General features: G+C 46.3%; 1 long non-coding RNA gene across 2 annotated transcripts; it reads right to left on the bottom strand.

The window, feature by feature from the left end:
• Nucleotides 1-9,184: 9,184 nt before the first annotated feature.
• On the bottom strand, nt 9,185-11,525 carry LOC125523574 (uncharacterized). Of its 2 annotated transcripts, none has more exons than XR_007290294.2 (3): nt 11,278-11,525; nt 10,921-11,193; nt 9,185-10,451 (listed from the first exon to the last, which is right to left on the bottom strand). It is a non-coding gene; the product is annotated as an uncharacterized LOC125523574 (long non-coding RNA). The 2 variants fall into 2 exon arrangements; XR_007290295.2 differs by having other exon boundaries at nt 10,975-11,193.
• Between the last annotated feature and the right edge of the window lie 12,187 nt (nt 11,526-23,712).

Raw genomic sequence — 23,712 nt, 5'->3', positions numbered from 1 at the left:
AAAGAGTTTCTCTCGAAAGAAATAAGTGGGAGGAAAGTAGAACTTGATGAAGTATTACCTCTTGAACCGGAGAGTGGCGCAGCTCAGGAAATTGTTCCTGAAGTGCCTGCACCGACTAGAGAGGAAGTTAATGATGATGATCATGAAACTTCAGATCAAGTTGCTACTGAACTTCGTAGGTCCACAAGGACACGTTCCGCACCAGAGTGGTACGGCAACCCTGTCTTGGAAATCATGTTGTTAGACAACGGTGACCTTCGAACTATGAAGAAGCGATGGCGGGCCTGGATTCTGACAAATGGCTAGAAGCCATGAAATCCGAGATAGGATCCATGTATGAAAACGAAGTATGGACTTTGACCGACTTGCCAGATGATCGGCGAGCCATAGAAAATAAATGGATCTTTAAGAAGAAGACAGACGCGGATGGTAATGTAACCATCTATAAATCTCGGCTTATCGCTAAGGGTTATCGACAAGTTCAAGGGGTTGACTACGACGAGACTTTCTCACCCGTAGCGAAGCTGAAGTCCGTCCGAATCATGTTAGCAATTGCCGCATTCTATGATTATGAGATATGGCAAATGGACGTCTAAACGGCATTCCTTAATGGTTTCCTTAAGGAAGAATTGTATATGATGCAGCCGGAAGGTTTTGTCAATCCTAAGAATGCTGACAAGGTGTGCAAGCTCCAACGCTCGATCTATGGGCTGGTGCAAGCATCTCGGAGTTGGAACATTCGTTTTGATGAGATGATCAAAGCGTTTGGGTTTACGCAGACTTATGGAGAAGCCTGCATTTACAAGAAAGTGAGTGGGAGCTCTGTAGCATTTCTCATATTGTATGTGGATGACATACTGTTGATGGGAAATGATATAGAATTCTTGGAAAGCATAAAGGCCTACTTGAACAAGTGTTTTTCAATGAAGGATCTTGGAGAAGCTGCTTATATATTAGGCATCAAGACCTATAGAGATAGATCGAGACGCCTCATTGGTCTTTCATAGAGTACGTACCTTGACAAGATATTAAAGAAGTTCAAAATGGATCAGTCAAAGAAGGGGTTCTTGCCTGTATTGCAAGGTACGAGATTGAGCACGGCTCAATGCCCGACCACGGCAGAAGATAGAGAAAAGATGAGTGTCGTCCCCTATGCCTCGGCCATAGGGTCTATCATGTATGCTATGCTGTGTACCAGACTTGATGTAAACCGTGCCGTAAGTTTGGTAGGAAGGTACCAAAGTAATCCCGGCATGGAACACTGGACAGCTGTCAAGAATATCCTGAAGTACCTGAAGAGGACTAAGGATATGTTTCTAATTTATGGAGGTGACGAAGAGCTCGTCGTAAAGGGTTACGTCGATGCTAGCTTCGACACAGATCTGGATGACTCTAAGTCACAAACCGGATACGTGTATATTTTGAATGGTGGGGCAGTAAGCTGGTGCAGTTGCAAGCAAAGCGTTGTGGCGGGATCTACATGTGAAGCGGAGTACATGGCAGCCTCGGAGGCAGCACAAGAAGCAATCTGGGTGAAGGAGTTCATTACCGACCTAGGAGTCATACCCAATGTGTCGGGCTCGATGACTCTCTTCTGTGACAACACTGGAGCTATTGCCCTTGCCAAGGAGCCTAGGTTTCACAGGAAGACCAGGCATATCAAGCCTCGCTTCAACTCCATTCGTGAAAGTGTTCAAAATGGAGACATAGATATTTGTAAAGTACATACGGACCTGAATGTGGCAGATCCGTTGACTAAACCTCTCCCTAGAGCAAAACATGATCAACACCAGAACTGCATGGGTGTTCGATTCATCACAATGTAACTAGACTATTGACTCTAGTGCAAGTGGGGGACTGTTGGAAATATGCCCTAGAGGCAATAATAAAATGGTTATTATTATATTTCTTTGTTCATGATAATTGTCTATTGTTCATGCTATAATTGTGTTATCCGGAAATCGTAATACATGTGTGAATACATAGACCACAACACGTCCCTAGTGAGCCTCTAGTTGACTAGCTCGTTGATCAAAAGATAGTCATGGTTTCCTGACTATGGACATTGGATGTCATTGATAACGGGATCACATCATTAGGAGAATGATGTGATGGACAAGACCCAATCCTAAGCATAGCTCAAAGATCGTGTAGTTCGTTTGCTATAGCTTTTCCGAATGTCAAGTATCATTTCCTTAGACCATGAGATTGTGCAACTCCCGGATACCGTAGGAGTGCTTTGGGTGTGCCAAACGTCACAACGTAACTGGGTGACTATAAAGGTACACTACAGGTATCTCCGGAAGTGTCTGTTGGGTTGGCACGAATCGAGACTGGGATTTGTCACTCCGTATGACGGAGAGGTATCTCTGGGCCCACTCGGTAATGCATCATCATAATGAGCTCAATGTGACCAAGTGGTTGATCACGGGATCATGCATTATGGTACGAGTAAAGTGACTTGCCGGTAACGAGATTGAATGAGGTATTGGGATACCGACGATCGAGTCTCGGGCAAGTAACGTACCGATTGACAAAGGGAATTGTATACGAGATTGATTGCATCCTCGACATCGTGGTTCATCCGATGAGATCATCGAGGAGCATGTGGGAGCCAACATGGGTATCCAGATCCCGCTGTTGGTTATTGACCGGAGAGTCGTCTCGGTCATGTATGCGTGTCTCCCGAACCCGTAGGGTCTACACACTTAAGGTTCGATGACGCTAGGGTTGTTGAGATATTAGCATACGGTAACCCGAAAGTTGTTCGGAGTCCCTGATGAGATCTCGGATGTCACGAGGAGTTTCGGAATGGTTCGGAGGTGAAGATTTATATATAGGAAGTCAAGTTTCGTCCATCGGGAAGGTTTCGGGGTAATCGGTATTGTACCGGGACCACCGGAAGGGTCCCGGGGGTCCACCGGGTGGGGCCACCTATCCCGAAGGGCCCCATGGGCTGAAGTGGGAGGGGAACCAGCCCCTAGTGGGCTGGTGCCCCCCCATGGGCCTCCCCTGCGCCTAGGGTTAGAAACCCTAGGGGTGGGGGCGCCCCACTTGGCTTGGGGGCCACTCCTCCCCCCTTGGCCGCCGCCCCCCTTGGAGATGGCATATCCTAGGGCCGGCGTGCCCCCTAGGGGTCCTATAAATAGTGGGGGTGGGAGGGAGGGCAGCCGCACCCTAGCCCCTGGCGCCTCCCTCTCCCTCCCGTGACACTCCTCCCTCTCCCTGAGCTTGGCGAAGCCCTGCCGAGATCACCGTTGCTTCCACCACCACGCCGTCGTGTTGCTGGATCTTCATCAACCTCTCCTTCCCCCTTGCTGGATCAAGTAGGAGGAGACGTCTTCCCAACCGTACGTGTGTTGAACGCGGAGGTGCCGTCCGTTTGGCGCTAGGTCATCGGTGATTTGGATCACGACGAGTACGACTCCATCAACCCCGTTCTCTTGAACGCTTCCGCGCGTGATCTACAAGGGTATGTAGATGCAATCCTCTCTCCCTCGTTGCTAGATGACTCCATAGATTGATCTTGGTGATGCGTTGAAAATTTTAAAATTCTGCTACGTTCCCCAACACCTCGTTGAACCACTCTGTCAGTAAGACCCTGTTAATATTGTTGATAACATTCCGGTAACCACCGATGGACGAGAACTTTACCTATTGGTCCGCCTCGTTCAATGAGCAGGAAGATGGTTCTCTTCGTCCCTCGCCCTTGGTACCGACGTTGTTGCCGACATAACTGGCAGGCTACCCCGTGACATGCCTTGCTATCATGACCATGCAAGATGTCACCGCTCCTCCTACTTTCAACCCACATGGTGGGCCCATAACCCACAAGTCCCAGGATCGAAACCTGACTCTCCTGTACACCCCAACTCCTAAAGGCTATTCCTCATGATTGGTTTCGTATGTAATTCACGAGCCACCTTCCAAGAAATCATCAATTCTGGTATCAGACATAATACTTATTCACGTTGCTCTAAAACCCTTTCGCACTCTGTTTTAGGCAACGAACGATTGGCTAGCCACTTGAAACTTCTTACCGTACCTTCTTGCTCAGCTCTCGATGTGTTCCATTTGAGCAATTCGAGAGTTACTCGTGTGATCGTTCATGGGATAAACCCCAGATGATTTCCCCTGATAGAATTCTATTGTTGTCAGGCTGCCCCTTTCTTATTAATAAGTACGATGGAGTTCACCAAGAAAGGCTGATGACTTATCCTGATAACCCGAAGCTAAGGAATGACGACATCAACGAAAGCGGTCAACTACTTCGAGAAGAGCAACCACAACCGAGAAGATCCGTTAGAATCTCATAACCTAATCTCTTCCCCCTTACTCGCGCTCCTAAATCTCGGGACGAGATTTCTTGTAATGGAGGAGAATTGTGACGCCCGGATAATTAGGCTACAGTAATCCCTCATTAATGATGCCACGTCACCTCAGTCACTGTAGTAGATCTCGGGCTAGTTCAAAAAACCGATTCCAAATTCAAATTCAAATCAAGGCAAACAAGAAAAGTTTTCAAACTTTAAAACTAAAATGTTCGGGTTGTGCCAATTAATGCATAGGTAATTATGGTGAAGAAACCATAATTTTATATAATGCTTTAATAGTCTAAAGTGATTTAAATGGTAACAAAAACAATTAAGTAAATGCCTCTTTTCAAATAATAAAACTCTAAACTAATTTGTTAGGGGTAAAACTTTTATGTCAGTGGGTGGTCCAGAAACATTATTTTAGGAGTTGTTATCATATTTTACTAAACTAAAATTTAGGTGTATCTAAAATAAAACAGAAAATAATAAAAATAATAAAACAGTAAAGAAAAACGAAACTAAAAAAACAAAAGAGGAAGCACCCCCACCCCATCACTGGGCTTCGGCCCAGCAGGCCACCCATGCGGCCCAACTGGCCAGCCGGTCCAACCCGCGACCTACTAACCACCCCACCCCCAGAAACCCTAACCCAAGAACCCTACTTCTCCCTCGCACTCCCCCCATTTTGGATCGGGATCGAGCGGCGCCCGACGCCACGCCTGCGTCCTTGCTCGCCTCCTCCAGCGCCAGCTCGGCCCCGCCGTGCTCGCCGCGCCCGACGTCTCGACCTCACCATCGCCTGCCATCGCCGTTGTCTCCTCGCCCCCTCCTCTCCCTCGTGCGACGCTCGCCTGAAGACGCAGCCACGCCTCATCGCCGACCTGACGCCGTCACCCGTCGTCACCGCCACCTCGTCGCGCGTCCCCGTCCTCCCCCTCGTCACCCACTGCCATAGTCCCTACGCCCGCGCGGTGAGGCTCCGACCTCTCCTCTCTCCCTCGCCATGCGCTCACCACGCCCACGTCGTGTGCAGACCGCCAGCGCCAGCGCCGCTGTCGGCCGTGCCCTCCGCTCGGCTCTACTCCTGCCGCCGCTCGCCCTCGGGTCCTATCTACCGCTGCTCTGCATAGCCGCGGCCGCCGTCCCCTTCCCCCTGTTTGCCTCGCCATCGCCCCGCCTGGCCTGTGCCCGCCGACCGCGCTGCTTTGCTCCTTCGCCGCTCCTCACGCGAGGCCCGCGCCTTCCCGATTCGATGTCGTGGCCGCTGTCGCGCCCGCCGTCCCGCTCCAGCTACTCCAGCCCCAACGCCCTCCCGTCCTTCTCCAGCGACCGCCCGCACACCCGCGGCCTTGCCTCTGCTCGCCGGCCGGCCTCCGTTGCGGCTGGCCCACGCCCGCGGACACTCCTCTCCGTCGACGCCCCGTCTCCGGCCGCTCCGGCCGCCGCGACCGGCGTCTCCCCTGGTTGGCGCCATGGCCGCCGGCGCCCTGCTGCGCCGGCTCATGGGCTCCGCCCGCTAACGGGTGCCCCACAGCACCCCTGTGCCCGCGCGCCCATTCGCCCGCAAGCCCCCTAGGCCTATGACGAACAGGGCCCACGCCCAAAATGATTTTTTTAAAAAGAGAATTAAAAATATAATAAATAATAAGTAATTAATAATAATAACAACATATTAATTAATTAATTAATTAATCTTGATTAATTAAACTAAACAAGTAATTAAACTAATTAATCATAATTAACATTAACCAAATAACTAATTAAACTAACTACTGTTAGTAATTAAGTGGTCAATGACAGTGGGGCCCACCCTCCTAATTAATCCTGATTATGTTAATTAAACTGGATAATTAAATGTTTCACTGACAGGTGGGACCCACCTGTCAGGTTGACCAGGTCAACTGCTGATGTCATGCTGACGTCAGCAAACACTATTCTGGATAATGTTGAATTAAAATAATTAAATAAATCCTAAAATGATTTAATTCTTTTAAAATTAATATAAAATAAACCGTAGCTCGGATGAAAACTTTGTACATGAAAGTTGCTCAGAACGACGAGACGAATCCGGATACGCAGCCCGTTCGTCCACCACGCATCCCTATAATAGCGAACACGCAACTTTTCCCCTTCGGTTCGTTTGTCCAAAAACGCGAAACACCGGGGATATTTTCCCGTATGTTTCCCCCTTCACCGGTACCACCTCTTACCGTGTTAGGGCACCCCTAACACCGCTACTTGTCATGTCATGCATCACTATGCATCTGTTTTCTTAATATTTATTGTTTCTTCCCCCTCTTCTCTCGCTAGACACCGAGACCGACGCTGCTGCTACCCAGTTCGACTACGCTGTTGACGATCCCTCTCTCTTGCCAAAGCAACCAGGCAAGCCCCCCCCCCTTGATCACCAGATATCGCCTACTCTCCTCTATACTGCTTGCATTAGAGTAGTGTAGCATGTTACTGCTTTCCGTTAATCCTATTCTGATGCATAGCCTATCATTGTTGCTACAACTGTTGATACCTTACCTTCAATCCTAAATACTTAGTATAGATGCTATATTATCATCAGTGGCCCTACATTCTTGTCAGTCTGCCATGCTATACTATCGGGTCGTGATCACGTGGGTGTTGATCACGGGTAAATACATACATATATACATACATACTTTACAGGTGGTGACTAAAGTCGGGTCGGCTCGTTGTGTACCCGCAAGTGATTCTGATGTGGGGGCTGATGGGGCAGGTGGCTCCATCCAGGTAGTGGTGGGCCTGAGTTCCCGACGGCCCCCGACTATTACTTTGAGGCGGAGCGACAGGGAAGGTTGAGACCACCTAGGAGAGAGGTGGGCCTGGCCCTGGTCGGCGTTCGCGGTGACTTCAAGATAACACGCTTAACGAGATCTTGGTATTTGATCTGAGTCTGGCCACTGGCCTATACGCACTAACCATCTACGCGGGGACAGTTATGGGCACTCAACGTCGTGGTACCAGCCGAAGCCTTCGTGACGTCAGCGACTGAGCGGCGCGCGCCGCATTGGACCGTAAGCTCGCGCTTGTATTAAGGGGGCTAGGTCTGCTTCCGGCCGCGTACGCAACGTGCAGGTGTGCAATGGGCGATGGGCCCAGACCCCTGCGCCATAGGATTTAGACCGGCGTGCTGACCTCTCTGTTGTGCCTAGGTAGGGCTGCGACGTGTTGATCTTCCGAGGCCGGGCATGACCCAGAAAAGTGTGTCCGGACAAAGGGGATCGAGCGTGTTGGGAAATGTGGTGCGCCCCTGCAGGGAAGTTAATCTATTAGAATAGTCGTGATCTTCGGTAACAGAATGACTTGGAGTTGTACCTTGACCTTATGACAACTAGAACCGAATACTTAATAAAACACACCCTTCCAAGTGCCAGATACAACCCGGTGGTCGCTCTCTAATAGGGCGACGAGGAGAGGATCGCCTGGTAGGATATTGCTACACGATGCTACTTGGTGAACTTACCATCTACTCTCTTCTGCATACTGCAAGATGGAGGTGGCCAGAAGCGTAGTCTTCGGTAAGGACTAGCTATCCCCCTCTTATTCCGGCATTCTGAAGTTCAGTCCACATATGATACCCTCATTCCATTTGATACCAATGCATACATATGTAGTGTAGCTCCTTGCTTGCGAGTACTTTGGATGCGTACTCACGGTTGTTTTGCTCCCCCTTTTCCCCTTTCCTATACTCGATTACTGCGACCAGACGATGGAGTCCAGGAGCCAGACGCCACCGTCGACGACGACTCCTACTACACTGGAGGTGCCTACTGCTATGTGCAGCCCGCTGTCGACGACCAGGAGTAGTTTACGAGGATCCCAGGCAGAAGGCCTGCACCTCTTTCGATATGTATCCCAGTTTGTGCTAGCCTTCCTAAGGCAAACTTGTTTAACTTATGTATGTACTCAGATATTGTTGCTTCCGCTGACTCGTCTACGATCGAGCTCTTGTATTCGAGCCCTCGAGGCCCCTGGCTTGTAATATGATGCTCATATGACTTATTTTATTTGTAGAGTTGTGTTGTGATATCTTCCCGTGAGTCCCTGATCTTGATCATACACGTTTGCGTGTATGATTAGTGTATGGTCAAATCGTGGGCGTCACAGAAATCTTCTATCTTCAAGGTCTTCAATGTAGGTAGCTTCTGTCTTGCATCAACAAAGAAATCTTCATAACACCAAGTCTTCTCGTAGCTTGCTATTCTTGAATCTTGAAGCATATAAATAGGTAGGGGTCTATAACAACGCAAACTTATTCTACTCGCAAAATAAATCGCAAAGCACATCACACAACATCAATCAATAAAAGCTCAAAAGTCACACCACACAAGCAAATCCTACAGGTAAGGTCATATCCACAAGAGATATGATCTCATCATACTACCGTGAATCGTTTATCGAACTAAAATCAGTAGTGGTGGTCTGAATCTAAGCTTTGCCCTTCTCATATAAATTTACTATGAAGATCATCTAGCAATCTAAAAGTTAGTCCTTCTTGAGTCACGCAAAATTACTTCTTTCTTGAATTCCTTCACTCCTCGTTGTAGCATTTCTTCGCAAACAATACATCCTCAGTGACAGGGGTGCATGGGGTTACTATAAGATGGACAACTACTTTAAGACAAGACGAGAAGTTTAGAATATGAATGGTAGATGAGAATTACGAGTATGATAGTAAGTGATCAAGAAGTGAAAATTAATCTTGTTCCTATGGCTTTTCCTAGTCCATTCTAAAGGTTACGACCTACAATCAACATGAGCTCTGATACCATCTGTAACGACCTAAACCTAATAAGATTCAATGTCTTTGTGCTCACTATGCAAGTCCCTGGATCGATAGCTAGCACACACGGTACAAGATGTAATATCAAGAATAAACCACATGTCATAATATTACATCATAGATCCAGAACTAAAATATTACATAACTGCGTAGCTCAAGGCTAGCTCATAACAAAAATACAGCAGAAAATCAAATAAAATCTTCAGGGAAACCATCAACACCACAGGCAAATGTCGAGTATAGTCATCGTATCACTCACTCGTCGTATAAAATCTACAGCATGAAACGTTGCAGCCACGAAGGGTCAATACTTTGAATGTATTGGCAAGTCACATAGGAAATGATATAACAGACCTACAACTATATGCAAGGTATATCAAGAGGATTGTGTAGTGGTTTTTTTTGCAGAAAGCTAGTTTTTCCCTGATAACTACATAATAAAATAGTCAAATTTTATTTATGTCTTGGTGCAATTGAATACATATGGTTGAATTAGGCAATCCAATACCAACCTATTCCCATTATTAAATTTCCCACACAAATTTTATTAAGGTATCATCTGTCAAGATCATCCAACAAATGTAATGGCATAGTGGCTCAAATTTGCTCATAACCAGGGGCACGACTAATCATGATTAGTTTTAATACTGTGTAGAGTATAGTACGCTTTACCCACTGGACCCAATCCGAAGATTGAGACTAAGTCTTTCAGAAGAGGTTCCCTTAACCACCTGACGGCCACATCCTACCTATATATATGCTACATCTGTCGACACTGCCTGGGCAAGGGTTCCAACAACTGATCAACTAAGACATAGCCCATATAGCTAGTGGCCGCACATGGAAGCTACTAGTCACTAAGTCTATCTGATCTTTTTGAACCTGGGTGGCATTCCACTTAGGGTGCACTCTCATGGGCGCATGGCCTTAGAAAAGGTGCAAGACCCCATGATGCCTTCCCTCAACACCAAGCAATACCACTTCCGCCCAGAGGTGAATTAAGTCCTTAATTACTACTCAATTTAGTTATATATATAATCCTCCATAAGCTCAATGAACACACGAACCAATCCCCGTCTACATAGCATAGCAAGAATACACTACCACGGTCTACAAATAAGGCCATACTAAGCTGAAACTCGGTAGCAATAACATACTACCATGATCTTCCTACACATGCATAATATGGTATTGTGATATATAACTACATGCATGAAAAAAGTAGGATGAAGGATGATCAAGGTGTAACTTGCCTGGTACGTTTGATGAAGTTCTTCGCACTCACAATTCCTGATGATTCTACTCGTCACGCTCCGAACAATCTATCGCAACGAAAGAACAAAAATAAATAACCATGCCGTATAGAAGAACCAAAAGAACAACAAAACAAATATGGCAAGGTGAGCAAGAATAACATATAGGCTTGTCGTTATAATATGGGTCTCGGTGGTGCTATAATGTGACAAGGTGAAGGAATGAACTCGAAAGAGTTAATGAACAACGAAATATTGCTTTATAAGCTTATATTTGATATAATACGAATCAGTGTCAAAGTGATGGGAAAACAACAGGCATGTTGTTGAACACAAAGCATATGACAGAGGCGTTCATTTGCAAAAGGAATTAAATGAATAGGAGCACCACAACTCAAATTATAATGAGATAAAGTTTGAATTGAATTTAAATTCAAACATGTCAAAAGTATTTGAAATTTGAAGTGTACTTGATATGAACACAAAGAATATGACATAAGTGTTCATAGACAAAAGGAATCAATTGGGAAGAACCTACTGTAGCATGCCACATGTCATCACGGGATTGGCCGTTCTGTGCGCGCGCGCTCACCAGAAACAGAGGAAGACGGCAGCGGCTTCGGGATCGGTCCTGGTGACTTCTCCTGCGCTCCTCCGGGCGGCAAAGAGGTCCGGAGGGTTAGGCTTGATGCGGCAGAGACAGTGGAGTGCTCGGTGGAGGCGTGCGCTTCCTCAAGCTGTCATGACGAGCAGAAGCTTCAGGAGCGGAACTCCGGCGAGATCAGTGTGGCTGGGGCTCGCATCAGAGGATCTACGAAGGGGGGAATATGGTCATGGAGAAGCGGCACATCCAGGAGATTGTGAGGATGAACAGAGGGGGAAGGGGGCGGCTTACTGACGACGACATCGACCGGAAAAGGGAGCTCGGGTAGCGAAGATGGGGTGCTCCGTTCGCTCGTAATCGAGTTCTACCTTGAGGGATTTGCACGGGAATCGCACGAGGGGAGCGAGAGGTATCTCTCGGTGTCCATGGGTTGGAGAGAGGGGTTCGGATCGCGCAGATCACGAGGAGCCTGATTCGGCGGCGATGGGCTCTGTCGTACGAGACAGGGAGATCGAGCAGAGGTGGAAGAAGGACGTGGGGTCGGGGTGTCGGTCAAACAGAGGAGGGAAGAGAGGCTGGCAAGTGGGCCAGGTGGGTGACGCCAGCGCTGATGCGCGAGTGGCAGTTGGGCCGGCCTGCTAGCGCTGCAGCTGCTACACTGCGGTTGGGCCTGAGCAGTTGCTGCCTCGCGCGCGGGCGATAGGTAGGGAATGGGCCAGTCGGCTGTTGGGTTAGAATAGGTTAGGGATAGGTTTTACTGCCTCCGTTCCAAAATACTTGTCGTGGTTTTAGGTCAAATTTATACTAAAATCACGACAAGTATTTTGGAACGGAGGGAGTATTATTTATGAAATTACAGAAATGGCTTTGGCTCCATATAAATGATCCAAATCCTTTCTTAAAAAATACCAGAACAACCACAAATACAAATATAGTTATATACAACATAGTGAACATTTTTCCAGTCCAAAACACTTATATAAAATAAATATAATATTTTCATAAACTTTAAATTTGACACTTATAAAATGTTCCATCAAATATTTTTAAACTCCAAAGAAGATTAAATAACATTCGAAGAATTTCCAGCTCTTTTACATTGAAGGAGTCATGTTACCTTCTCACGTATGATTTTTTTATTTAAGAGTTGGCATTGTTTCAAATATTGAAATCCAAATAAATGAATATTCAGTTGTTCTATTAATTTTTTTTGAGGAAGTTATGTCATCCTCTCTCATATCGAAGTTGAAACACTTTTGAATATTCTCAAGGTTCAAAATAAGATCGAAAAGAATATTCGGGAAATCCATTTTATTCCCTCTCGTTTGAATATTCAATACAACTCCAAAATTTTCAAATCCTAGTCAAAATTTACTAACAACAAGCAATGCAAGCAAGTTTCAAATTAATTCTATTTAAATAATTAACATTCCAAAATTTAGAATTTTGGGATGTTACATTTTACATACTTTTGGCAACAATTTATATGATTTTCTCGGACTAACAAATTGATCCAGTGGCCAGTGCTAGTTTCTGTTTGTTGCATGTTTTTTGTTTCGCAGAAAATCCATATCAAATGGAGTCCAAACGGGATAAAAACTTACGGAGATTTTTTTTGAAATATATGTGAATTTTGGGAAGTGGAATCAACGCGAGATGATGCCCGAGGGGCCCACAAGGGTGAGGGGCGCCCCCAAGGGTTAGGGCGCGCCCAGGTCCCTTGTGGTCACCCCGTAAGGCGGTTGGTGCCCTTCTTCTGGCGCAAGAAATCTAATATCCGGATAAAAATCATGTTAAAATTTCGGGAATTTAAGAAACGGTGAAAGGCCAAAATCAGGGAGCGCACAAACAGAAGGAAACAGAGAGAGAGAGAGATCCAATCTCGGAGGGGCTCCCGCTCCACCGCCACCATGGAAGCCAAGGACTAGAGGGGAAACCCTTCTCCCATCTAGGGGGAAGGTCAAGGAGGAAGAAGAAGAAGGGGGGGCTCTCCCCCCTCTATCCCAGTGGCGCCGGAACGCCGCCTCGGCCATCATTGTGACCGCGATCTACACCAACAACTTCGTCGCCGTCATCACCAACTCTCTCCCCCTCTATGCAGCGGTGTAAAACCCCTTATCCCTGCTGTAATCTCTACTTGAACATGGTGCTCAACTCCATATATTATTTCCCAATGATGTATGGCTATCCTATGATGTTTGAGTAGATCTGTTTTGTCCTATGGGTTCATTGATGATCGTGATTGGTTTGAGTTACATGTTCTATTATTGGTGATGTCCTTGAAGGAAATATGCCATAGAGGCAATAATAAAGTTTTTATTTATATTTCCTTATATCATGATAAATGTTTATTATTCATGCTAGAATTGTATTAACCGGAAACTTAGTACATGTGTGAATACATAGACAAACAGAGTGTCACTAGTATGCCTCTACTTGACTAGCTCGTTAATCAAAGATGGTTAAGTTTCCTAGCCATGGACAAGAGTTGTCATTTGATGAATGGGATCACATCATTAGAGAATGATGTGATTGACTTGACCCATCCGTTAGCTTAGCACTATGATCGTTTAGTTTGTTGCTATTGCTTTCTTCATAACTTATACATGTACCTATGACTATGAGATTATGCAACTCCCGAATACCGGAGGAACACTTAGTGTGCTATCAAACGTCACAACGTAACTGGGTGACTATAAAGATGCTCTAAAGTTGTCTCCGATGGTGTTTGTTGAGTTGGCATAGATCGAGATTAGGATTTGTCACTCCAATTGTTGGAGAGGTATCTCTAGGCCCTCTCGGTAATGCACATCACTATAAGCCTGGCAAGCAATGTGACTAATGAGCTAGTCACGGGATGATGCATTATGGAACGAGTAAAGAGACTTTCCGGTAACAAGATTGAACTAGGTATTGAGATACCGACGATCGAATCTCGGGCAAGTAACATACCGATGACAAAGAGAACAACGTATGTTGTTATGCGATTTGATCGATAAAGATCTTCGTAGAATATGTAGGAGCCAATATGAGCATCCAGGTTCCGCTATTGGTTATTGACCGGAAGTGAGTCTCGGTCATGTCTACATAGTTCTCGAACCCATAGGGTCCGCATGCTTAACGTTCAATGACGATCGGTATTATGAGTTTATGTGTTTTGGTGTACAGAAGGTAGTTTGGAGTCCCGGATGTGATCATGGACATGACAAGGAGTCTCGAAATGGTCGATACATAAAGATCGATATATTGGAAGGCTATGTTTGGACACCGAAATGGTTCCGAATGAGTTCGGGCATTTTCCGGAGTACCGGGAGGTTACTCGAACCCCCCGGGGAGTCAATGGGCCTTAATGGGCCCTAGTGGAGAAAGAGGGCAGCATGCAAGTGGTGGGGCGTGCCCCCCTAGGCCCAAACCGAATTGGTTTAGGGTTTGGGGGGTCGGCCCCCCTTTCCTTCTCTTCTCCTCCTCCTTCCTCCTTCTCCTAGTAGGAATAGGAAAGGGGGGCGCGCCTCCTCCTAGGCCGGCCCTCTCCTCCTCCCCCCTTTATATACGGGGGAGGGGGGCACCCATAGACACACAAGTTGATTGTTCAGCCGTGTACGGTGCCCCCCTCCACAAATTTCCACCTCAGTCATATCGTTGTAGAGCTTAGGCGAAGCCCTACGTCGGTAACTTCATCATCGTCGTCATCACGTCGTCGTGCTGACGAAACTCTCCCTCGACCTCAGCTGGATCTAGAGTTCGTGGGACATCACCGAGCTGAACGTGTGCAGATCGCGGAGGTGCCGTACCTTCAGTGCTAGGATTGGTCGGATCGTGAAGACATACGACTACATCAATCGCGTTGTCATAATGCTTCCGCTTACGGTCTACGAGGGTACGTGGACAACACTCTCCCCTCTTGTTGCTATGCATCACCTAGATGGATCTTGCGTGTGCGTAGATTTTTTTTGAAGTTACTGCGTTCCCCAACAGTGGTATCAGAGCCAGGTCTATGCGTAGATGTTATATGCACGAGTAGAACACAAAGGAGTTGTTGGTGTGGGTATATACATATTGCTTACCGTCACTAGTTGATTCTTGATTCAGCGGTATTGTTGGATGAAGCGGCTCAGACCGACATTACGCGTACACTTACGCAAGACTGGTTCTACCGACGTGCTTCGCACACAGGTGGCTAGTGGGTGCCTGTTTATCCAACTTTAGTTGAATCGGATTCAATGAATAGGGTTCTTTCTGAAGATCAAAAAACAATCACTATACTACGTTGTGGTTTTTGAAGCGTAGGTAAGAACGGTTCTTGCTAGAAGCCCGTAGGAGCCACGTAAAACTTGCAACAACAAAGTAGAGGACGTCTAACTTGTTTTTGCAGGACATGTTGTGATGTGATATGGTCAAGACGTGATGAGATATAAATTGTAGTATAAGATGATCATGTTTTGTTAAAGTTATCGGCCAGTGGCAAGAGCCATATTGTTGTCTCTTTATTGTATAAGATGCAAGCGCCATATAATTGCTTCACTTTATCATTATGCGATAGCAATAGTTGCAAAAGCAATAGTTGGCGAGACGACCATGTGATGACACGTTGATAGAGATCAAGATGATGGAGATCATGGTGTCATGACGGTGATGGTGAAGATCATGACGGTACTTTGGAGATGGAGATCAAAGGCACAAGATGATGATGGCCATATCATGTCACATATTTTGATTGCATGTGATGTTTATCTTTTATGCATCTTATTTTTGCTTAGTACGACAGTAGCATTATGAGATGACCCCTTATTAAAATTTCAAGGTATAAGTGTTCTCCCTGAGTATGCACCATTGCGACAGTTCGTCGTGCCGAGACACCACGTGATGATCGGGTGTGATAAGCTCTACGTTCACATACAATGGGTGCAAGCCAGTTTTGCACATGCAGAATACTCGGGTTAAACTTGACGAGTCTAGCATATGCAGATATGGCCTCGGAACACTGAGACCGAAAGGTCGAGCGTGAGTCATATAGTTGTTGGGGAACGTAGTAATTTCAAAAAATTCCTACGCACATGCAAGATCATGGTGATGCATAGCAACGGGAGGGGAGAGTGATGTCCACGTACCCTCGTAGACCGAAAGCGGAAGCGTCAGCACAACGCGGTTGATGTAGTCGTACGTCTTCACGGCCCGACTGATCAAGCACCGAAACTACGGCACCTTCGAGTTCTAGCACACGTTCAGCTCGATGACGATCCCCGGACTCTGATCCAGCAGAATGTCGGGGAAGAGTTCTGTTAGCATGATGGCATGGTGACGATCTTGATGTTCTACCGTCGCAGGGCTTTGCCTAAGCACCGCTACAATATTATCGAGGATTATGGTGGAGGGGGGCACCGCACACGGCTAAGAGATCAATGATCAATTTTTGTGTCTATGGGGTGCCCCATGCCCCCGTATATAAAGGAGAAAGGGGGAGGAGGTGCGGCCAGGCAAGGGGCGCACCAGGAGGAGTCCTACTCCCACCGGGAGTAGGACTCCCCCCTTTTCCATGTTGGACTAGGACTTGGGGGGGGGGAGGAGAGAGAGAGGGGAAAGGAAGGGGGGGGGCACCCCCCCTCCTTGTCCAATTCGGACTTGGGGGGGAGGGGCGCGCGGCTGCCCCTTGGCCTCCTCTCTACTTCCTCCACTAGGCCCATTAAGGCCCGTTAGGTTACCGGGGGCTTCCGGTAACCTCCCGGTACTCCGGTGAAATGCCGATTTCACCCGGAACACTTCCAATGTCCAAACATAGGCTTCCAATATATCAATCTTCATGTCTCGACCATTTCGAGACTCCTCGTCATGTCCGTGGTCACATCCGGGACTCCAAACAACCTTCGGTACATCAAAACATATAAACTCATAATGAAACTGTCATCGTAACGTTAAGCGTGCGGACCCTACGGGTTCGAGAACAATGTAGACATGACCGAGACATGTCTCCGGTAAATAACCAATAGCGGAACCTGGATGCTCATATTGGCTCCTACATATTCTACAAAGATCTTTATCGGTCAGGTCGCATAACAACATACGTTGTTCCCTTTGTCATCGGTATGTTACTTGCCCGAGATTCGATCGTCGGTATCTTAATACCTAGTTCAATCTCGTTACCGGCAAGTCTCTTTACTCGTTCTGTAATACATCATCCCGCAACTAACTCATTAGCTGCAGTGCTTGCAAGGCTTAAGTGATGTGCATTACCGAGAGGGCCTAGAGATACCTCTCCGACAATCGGAGTGACAAATCCTAATCTCGAAATACGCCAACCCAACATGTACCTTTGGAGACACCTGTAGAGCACCTTTATAATCACCCAGTTACGTTGTGATGTTTGGTAGCACACAAAGTGTTCCTCTGGTAAATGGGAGTTGCATAATCTCATAGTCATAGGAACATGTATAAGTCATGAAGAAAGCAATAGCAACATACTAAACGATCAAGCGCTAAGCTAACAGAATGGGTCAAGTCAATCACATCATTCTCCTAATGATGTGATCACGTTAATCAAATGACAACTCATGTCTATGGCTAGGAAACATAACCATGTTTGATCAACGAGCTAGTCAAGTAGAGGCATACTAGTGACACTCTGTTTGTCTATGTATTCACACAAGTATTATGTTTCCGGTTAATACAATTCTAGCATGAATAATAAACATTTATCATGATATAAGGAAATAAATAATAACTTTATTATTGCCTCTAGGGCATATTTCCTTCAGTCTCCCACTTGCACTAGAGTCAATAATCTAGATTACACAGTAATGATTCTAACACCCATGGAGCCTTGGTGCTGATCATGTTTTGCTCGTGGAAGAGGCTTAGTCAGCGGGTCTGCAACATTCACATCCGTATGTATCTTGCAAATTTCTATGTCTCCCACTTGGACTAAATCCCAAATGGAATTGAAGCGTCTCTTGATGTGCTTGGTTCTCTTGTGAAATCTGGATTCCTTTGCCAAGGCAATTGCACCAGTATCGTCACAAAAGATTTTCATTGGACCCGATGCACTAGGTATGACACCTAGATCGGATATGAACTCCTTCATCTAGACTCCTTCATTTGCTGCTTCCGAAGTAGCTATGTACTCTGCTTCACATGTAGATCCCGCCACGATGCTTTGTTTAGAACTGCACCAACTGACAACTCCACCGTTTAATGTAAACACGTATCCGGTTTGCGATTTAGAATCGTCCGGATCAGTGTCAAAGCTTGCATCAACATAACCATTTACGATGAGCTCTTTGTCACCTCCATATACGAGAAACATATCCTTAGTCCTTTTCAGGTACTTCAGGATGTTCTTGACCGCTGTCCAGTGATCCACTCCTGGATTACTTTGGTACCTCCCTGCTAGACTTATAGCAAGGCACACATCAGGTCTGGTACATAGCATTGCATACATGATAGAGCCTATGGCTGAAGCATAGGGAACATCTTTCATTTTCTCTCTATCTTCTGTGGTGGTCGGACATTGAGTCTTACTCAACTTCACACCTTGTAACACAGGCAAGAACCCTTTCTTTGCTTGATTCATTTTGAACTTCTTCAAAACTTTGTCAAGGTATGTGCTTTTTGAAAATCGAATTAAGCGTCTTGATCTATCTCTATAGATCTTAATGCCCAATATGTAAGCAGCTTCACCGAGGTCTTTCATTCAAAAACTCTTATTCAAGTATCCCTTTATGCTATCCAGAAATTCTATATCATTTCCAATCAGTAATATGTCATCCACATATAATATCAGAAATGCTACAGAGCTCCCACTCACTTCTTGTAAATACTGGCTTCTCCAAAAGTCTTTATAAAACCAAATGCTTTGATCACACTATCAAAGCGTTTATTCCAACTCCGAGAGGCCTGCACCAGTCCATAAATGGATCGCTGGAGCTTGCACACTTTGTTAGCTCCCTTTGGATCGACAAAACCTTCCGGTTGTATCATATACAACTCTTCTTCTAGAAATCCATTCAGGAATGCAGTTTTGACATCCATCTGCCAAATTTCATAATCATAAAATGCGGCAATTGCTAACATGATTCGGACAGACTTAAGCATCGCTACGGGTGAGAAGGTCTCATCGTAGTCAATCCCTTGAACTTGTCGAAAACCTTTCGCAATAAGTCGAGCTTTGTAGACAGTAACATTACCGTCAGCGTCAGTCTTCTTCTTGAAGATCCATTTATTCTCAATTGCTTGCCGATCAACAGGCAAGTCAACCAAAGTCCACACTTTGTTCTCATACATGGATCCCATCTCAGATTTCATGGCTTCTAGCCATTTTGCGGAATCTGGCCTCACCATCGCTTCTTCATAGTTCGTAGGTTCATCATGATCTAGTAGCATGACTTCCAGAACAGGATTACCGTACCACTCTGGTGCGGATCTTACTCTGGTTGATCTACGAGGTTCGGTAGTAACTTGATCTGAAGTTTCATGATCATTATCATTAGCTTCCTCACTAATTGGTGTAGGTGTCACAGAATTCAGTTTCTGTGATGTACTACTTTCCAATAAGGGAGCAGGTATAGTTACCTCATCAAGTTCTACTTTCCTCGCACTCACTTCTTTCGAGAGAAACTCCTTCTCTAGAAAGGATCCATTCTTAGCAACGAATATCTTGCCTTCGGATCTGTGATAGAAGGTGTACCCAACAGTCTCCTTTGGGTATCCTATGAAGACACATTTCTCCAATTTGGGTTTGAGCTTATCAGGTTGAAACTTTTTCACATAAGCATCGCAGCCCCAAACTTTCAGAAACGACAACTTTGGTTTCTTGCCAAACCACAGTTCATAAGGCGTCATCGCAACGGATTTTGATGGTGCCCTATTTAACGTGAATGCGGCCGTCTCTAAAGCATAACCCCAAAATGATAGCGGTAAATCTGTAAGAGACATCATAGATCGCACCATATCTAGTAAAGTACGATTACGACGTTCGGACACACCATTACGCTGTGGTGTTCCGGGTGGCGTGAGTTGCGAAACTATTCCGCATTGTTTCAAATGTAGACCAAACTCGTAACTCAAATATTCTCCTCCACGATCAGATCGTAGAAACTTTATTTTCTTGTTACGATGATTTTCAACTTCACTCTGAAATTCTTTGAACTTTTCAAATGTTTCAGACTTATGCTTCAATAAGTAGATATACCCATATCTGCTTAAATCATCTGTGAAGGTGAGAAAATAACAATATCCGCCACGAGCCTCAACATTCATCGGACCACACACATCTGTATGTATGATTTCCAACAAATCTGTTGCTCTCTCCATAGTACCGGAGAACGATGTTTTAGTCATCTTGCCCATGAGGCACGGTTCGCAAGTACCAAGTGATTCATAATCAAGTGGTTCCAAAAGTCCATCAGTATGGAGTTTCTTCATGCACTTTACACTGATATGACCTAAACGGCAGTGCCACAAATAAGTTGCACTATCATTATCAACTCTGCATCTTTTGGTTTCAACATTATGAATATGTGTATCACTACTATCGAGATTCATCAAAAATAGACCACTCTTCAAGGGTGCATGACCATAAAAGATATTACTCATATAAATAGAACAACCATTATTCTCTGATTTAAATGAATAACCGTCTCGCATCAAACAAGATCCAGATATAATGTTCATGCTTAACGCTGGCACCAAATAACAATTATCTAGGTCTAATACTAATCCCGAAGGTAGATGTAGAGGTAGCGTGCCGACCGCGATCACATCGACTTTGGAACCATTTCCCACGCGCATCGTCACCTCGTCCTTCGCCAGTGTTCGCTTAATCCGTAGTCCCTGTTTCGAGTTGCAAATGTTAGCAACGGAACCAATATCAAATACCCAGGTGCTACTGCGAGCTCTAGTAAGGTACACATCAATAACATGTATATCACATATACCTTTGTTCACCTTGCCATCCTTCTTATCTGCCAAATACTTGGGGCAGTTCCGCTTCCAGTGACCAGTCTGCTTGTAGTAGAAGCACTCAGTTTCAGGCTTAGGTCCAGATTTGGGTTTCTTCTCCTGAGCAGCAACTTGCTTGCTGTTCTTCTTGAAGTTCCCCTTCTTCTTCCCTTTGCCCTTTTTCTTGAAACTAGTGGTCTTGTTGACCATCAACACTTGATGCCCCTTCTTGATTTCTACCTCCGCAGCCTTTAGCATTGCGAAAAGCTCAGGAATTGTCTTGTTCATCCCTTGCATATTATAGTTCATCGCGAAGCTCTTGTAGCTTGGTGGCAGTGATTGGAGAATTCTGTCAATGATGCTATCATCCGGAAGATTAACTCCTAGTTGAATCAAGTGATTATGATACCGAGACATTTTGAGTATATGCTCACTGACAGAACTGTTCTCCTCCATCTTGCAGCTATAGAACTTATTGGAGACTTCATATCTCTCAATCCGGGCATTTGCTTGAAATATTAACTTCAACTCCTGGAACATCTCATATGCTCCATGACGTTCAAAACGTCGTTGAAGACCCGGTTCTAAGCCGTAAAGCATGGCACACTGAACTATCGAGTAGTCATCAGCTTTGCTCTGCCAGACGTTCATAACATCTGGTGTTGCTCCAGCAGTAGGTGAGGGAGTCCTGGATTAGGGGGTCTCCGGACAGCTGGACTATTTCCTTTGGCCGGACTATTGGACTATGAAGATACAAGATTGAAGACTTCGTCTCGTGTCCAGATGGGACTCTACTTGGCGTGGAAGGCAAGCTAGGCAGTATGGATATGGATATCTCCTCCTTTTGTAACCGACCTTGTGTAACCCTAACCCTCTCCGGTGTCTATATAAACCGGAGGGTTTTAGTCCGTAGGACACAACTACAACATACAATCATACCATAGGCTAGCTTCTAGGGTTTAGCCTCTCTGATCTCGTGGTAGATCTACTCTTGTACTACCCATATCATCAATATTAATCAAGCAGGACGTAGGGTTTTACCTCCATCAAGAGGGCCTGAACCTGGGTAAAACATCGTGTCCCCTGCCTCCTGTTACCATCCGCCTTAGACGCATAGTTCGGGACCCCCTACCCAAGATCCACTGATTTTGACACCGACATTGGTGCTTTCATTGAGAGTTCCTCTGTGTCGTCGCCGTCAGGCTTGATGGCTCCTACTATCATCGATAGCGATGCAGTCCAGGGTGAGACTTTCCTCCCTGGACAGAGCTTTGTGTTCGGCGGCTTTGCACCGCGGGCCAATTCGCTTGGCCATCTGGAGCAGATTGAAAGCTACGCCCCTGGCCACCAGGTCAGGTTTGGAAGCTTAAACTACACGGCCGATGTCCGCGGAGACTTGATCTTTGACGGATTCGAGCCTCTGCCTTGTGCGTCACGCGGTCACGATGAGTATGATTTAGCTCTACCATCAGACAGTGTTCAGGAAATCGCACCGGCAGCCGCTCCGACCCTCAATTCAGAGCCTGTTGTGCCGTCCGTGGACGGGTGGATGGACCCCACCACGGAGGCCTTACCCTCAGCGGCGATCGAGCCGAACATCGACCCTACCTTGCACGAGAGCCGTATTGTTAAACTGCCGAATCTTTCTCCGGCCACGGACTCCGAACCGCCTGCACCCGATCCTATTGAATCCAATTGGGCGCTAATCATGGAGTTTACCTCCGCGGATATTTTTCAGCACTCGCCCCTTGGCGACATACTGAACACATTAATGTCCCTCTCCTTGTCAGGAGGATCCTGGCCGAACTATGTCCGGCAGGATTGGGATGCGGATGACGAAGAAATTCGCCGCCCACCCACCACCCACTTAGTAGCCACTGTCGATGACTTAACCAACATGCTCGACCTCGACTCCGAAGACATCAACGGTATGGACGACGATGCAGGAGATGAACAGGAACCACTGCCCACAGGGCACTGGACGCCCACTTCATCACATGACGTATACATGGTGAACACACCAAAAGAAAACGACGATGAGGAACGGAAGGACGCAAAGAAGGGTTGTCCCCTCGAGAAGCAGTCAAAGCAGCGGCATAAGTGCCGCTCCAAATCCTGCCTCGACAGAAACAATGATCATATAGACCCAGCGTTAGAGCAGGGTGAACCATCGCTGGATCACGACAATACGGAGAATCAAACCGAACAACCTGACTCTGTCAAAGATAATAGTCCGGACGACCTCACACCGGACAGACACCCAGAGCAACAGAATGCCCGTCAAAGGCTTGTTGCCATCGTGAGGAGTCTAAAAAAGCAGAAGCAAAGACTCAAGGATGCACAAGACACACTCGGAATCAGATGGAGCAAAGTACTCAACGCAGCAGCGAAGTACGGCGGCAATCGCCCCACCAAGAGCTACCCGAAGCGGAAGTTGCTACCCGAATTCGATGAGGAGGCCTTAGATGCCCCGCAACCAAAAATCGAAACTGCCGCCTGGCCGGATAGACGTCCTCACGGCCAACATAGAGCGGCAAACAACGCCACACATAAGCCAATACGCGATCCACGCGAGGGCTCGCATCCAAAGGACAGCGCAACCAGATCCATCTATGGACCACGCAAGCGCGCTCCAGCATACGATGCAACACAACAAACATCCGAACAACGCAGTACACCCAGATATAGGGGTGCCGCACACTCCCTATGTTTCACCGATGAGGTGTTGGACCATGAATTTCCAAAGGGATTCAAACCCGTAAACATAGAGGCATATGACGGAACAACAAACCCTGG

Source organism: Triticum urartu, chromosome 7A, assembly GCF_056163025.1.
Source record: "Triticum urartu cultivar PI428250 chromosome 7A, HENAU_Tu73, whole genome shotgun sequence".
Classification (NCBI taxonomy): domain Eukaryota; kingdom Viridiplantae; phylum Streptophyta; class Magnoliopsida; order Poales; family Poaceae; genus Triticum; species Triticum urartu.
The sequence above is the reverse complement of the archived record's forward strand: the minus strand, read 5'-3'. Positions and strand labels throughout refer to the sequence as shown.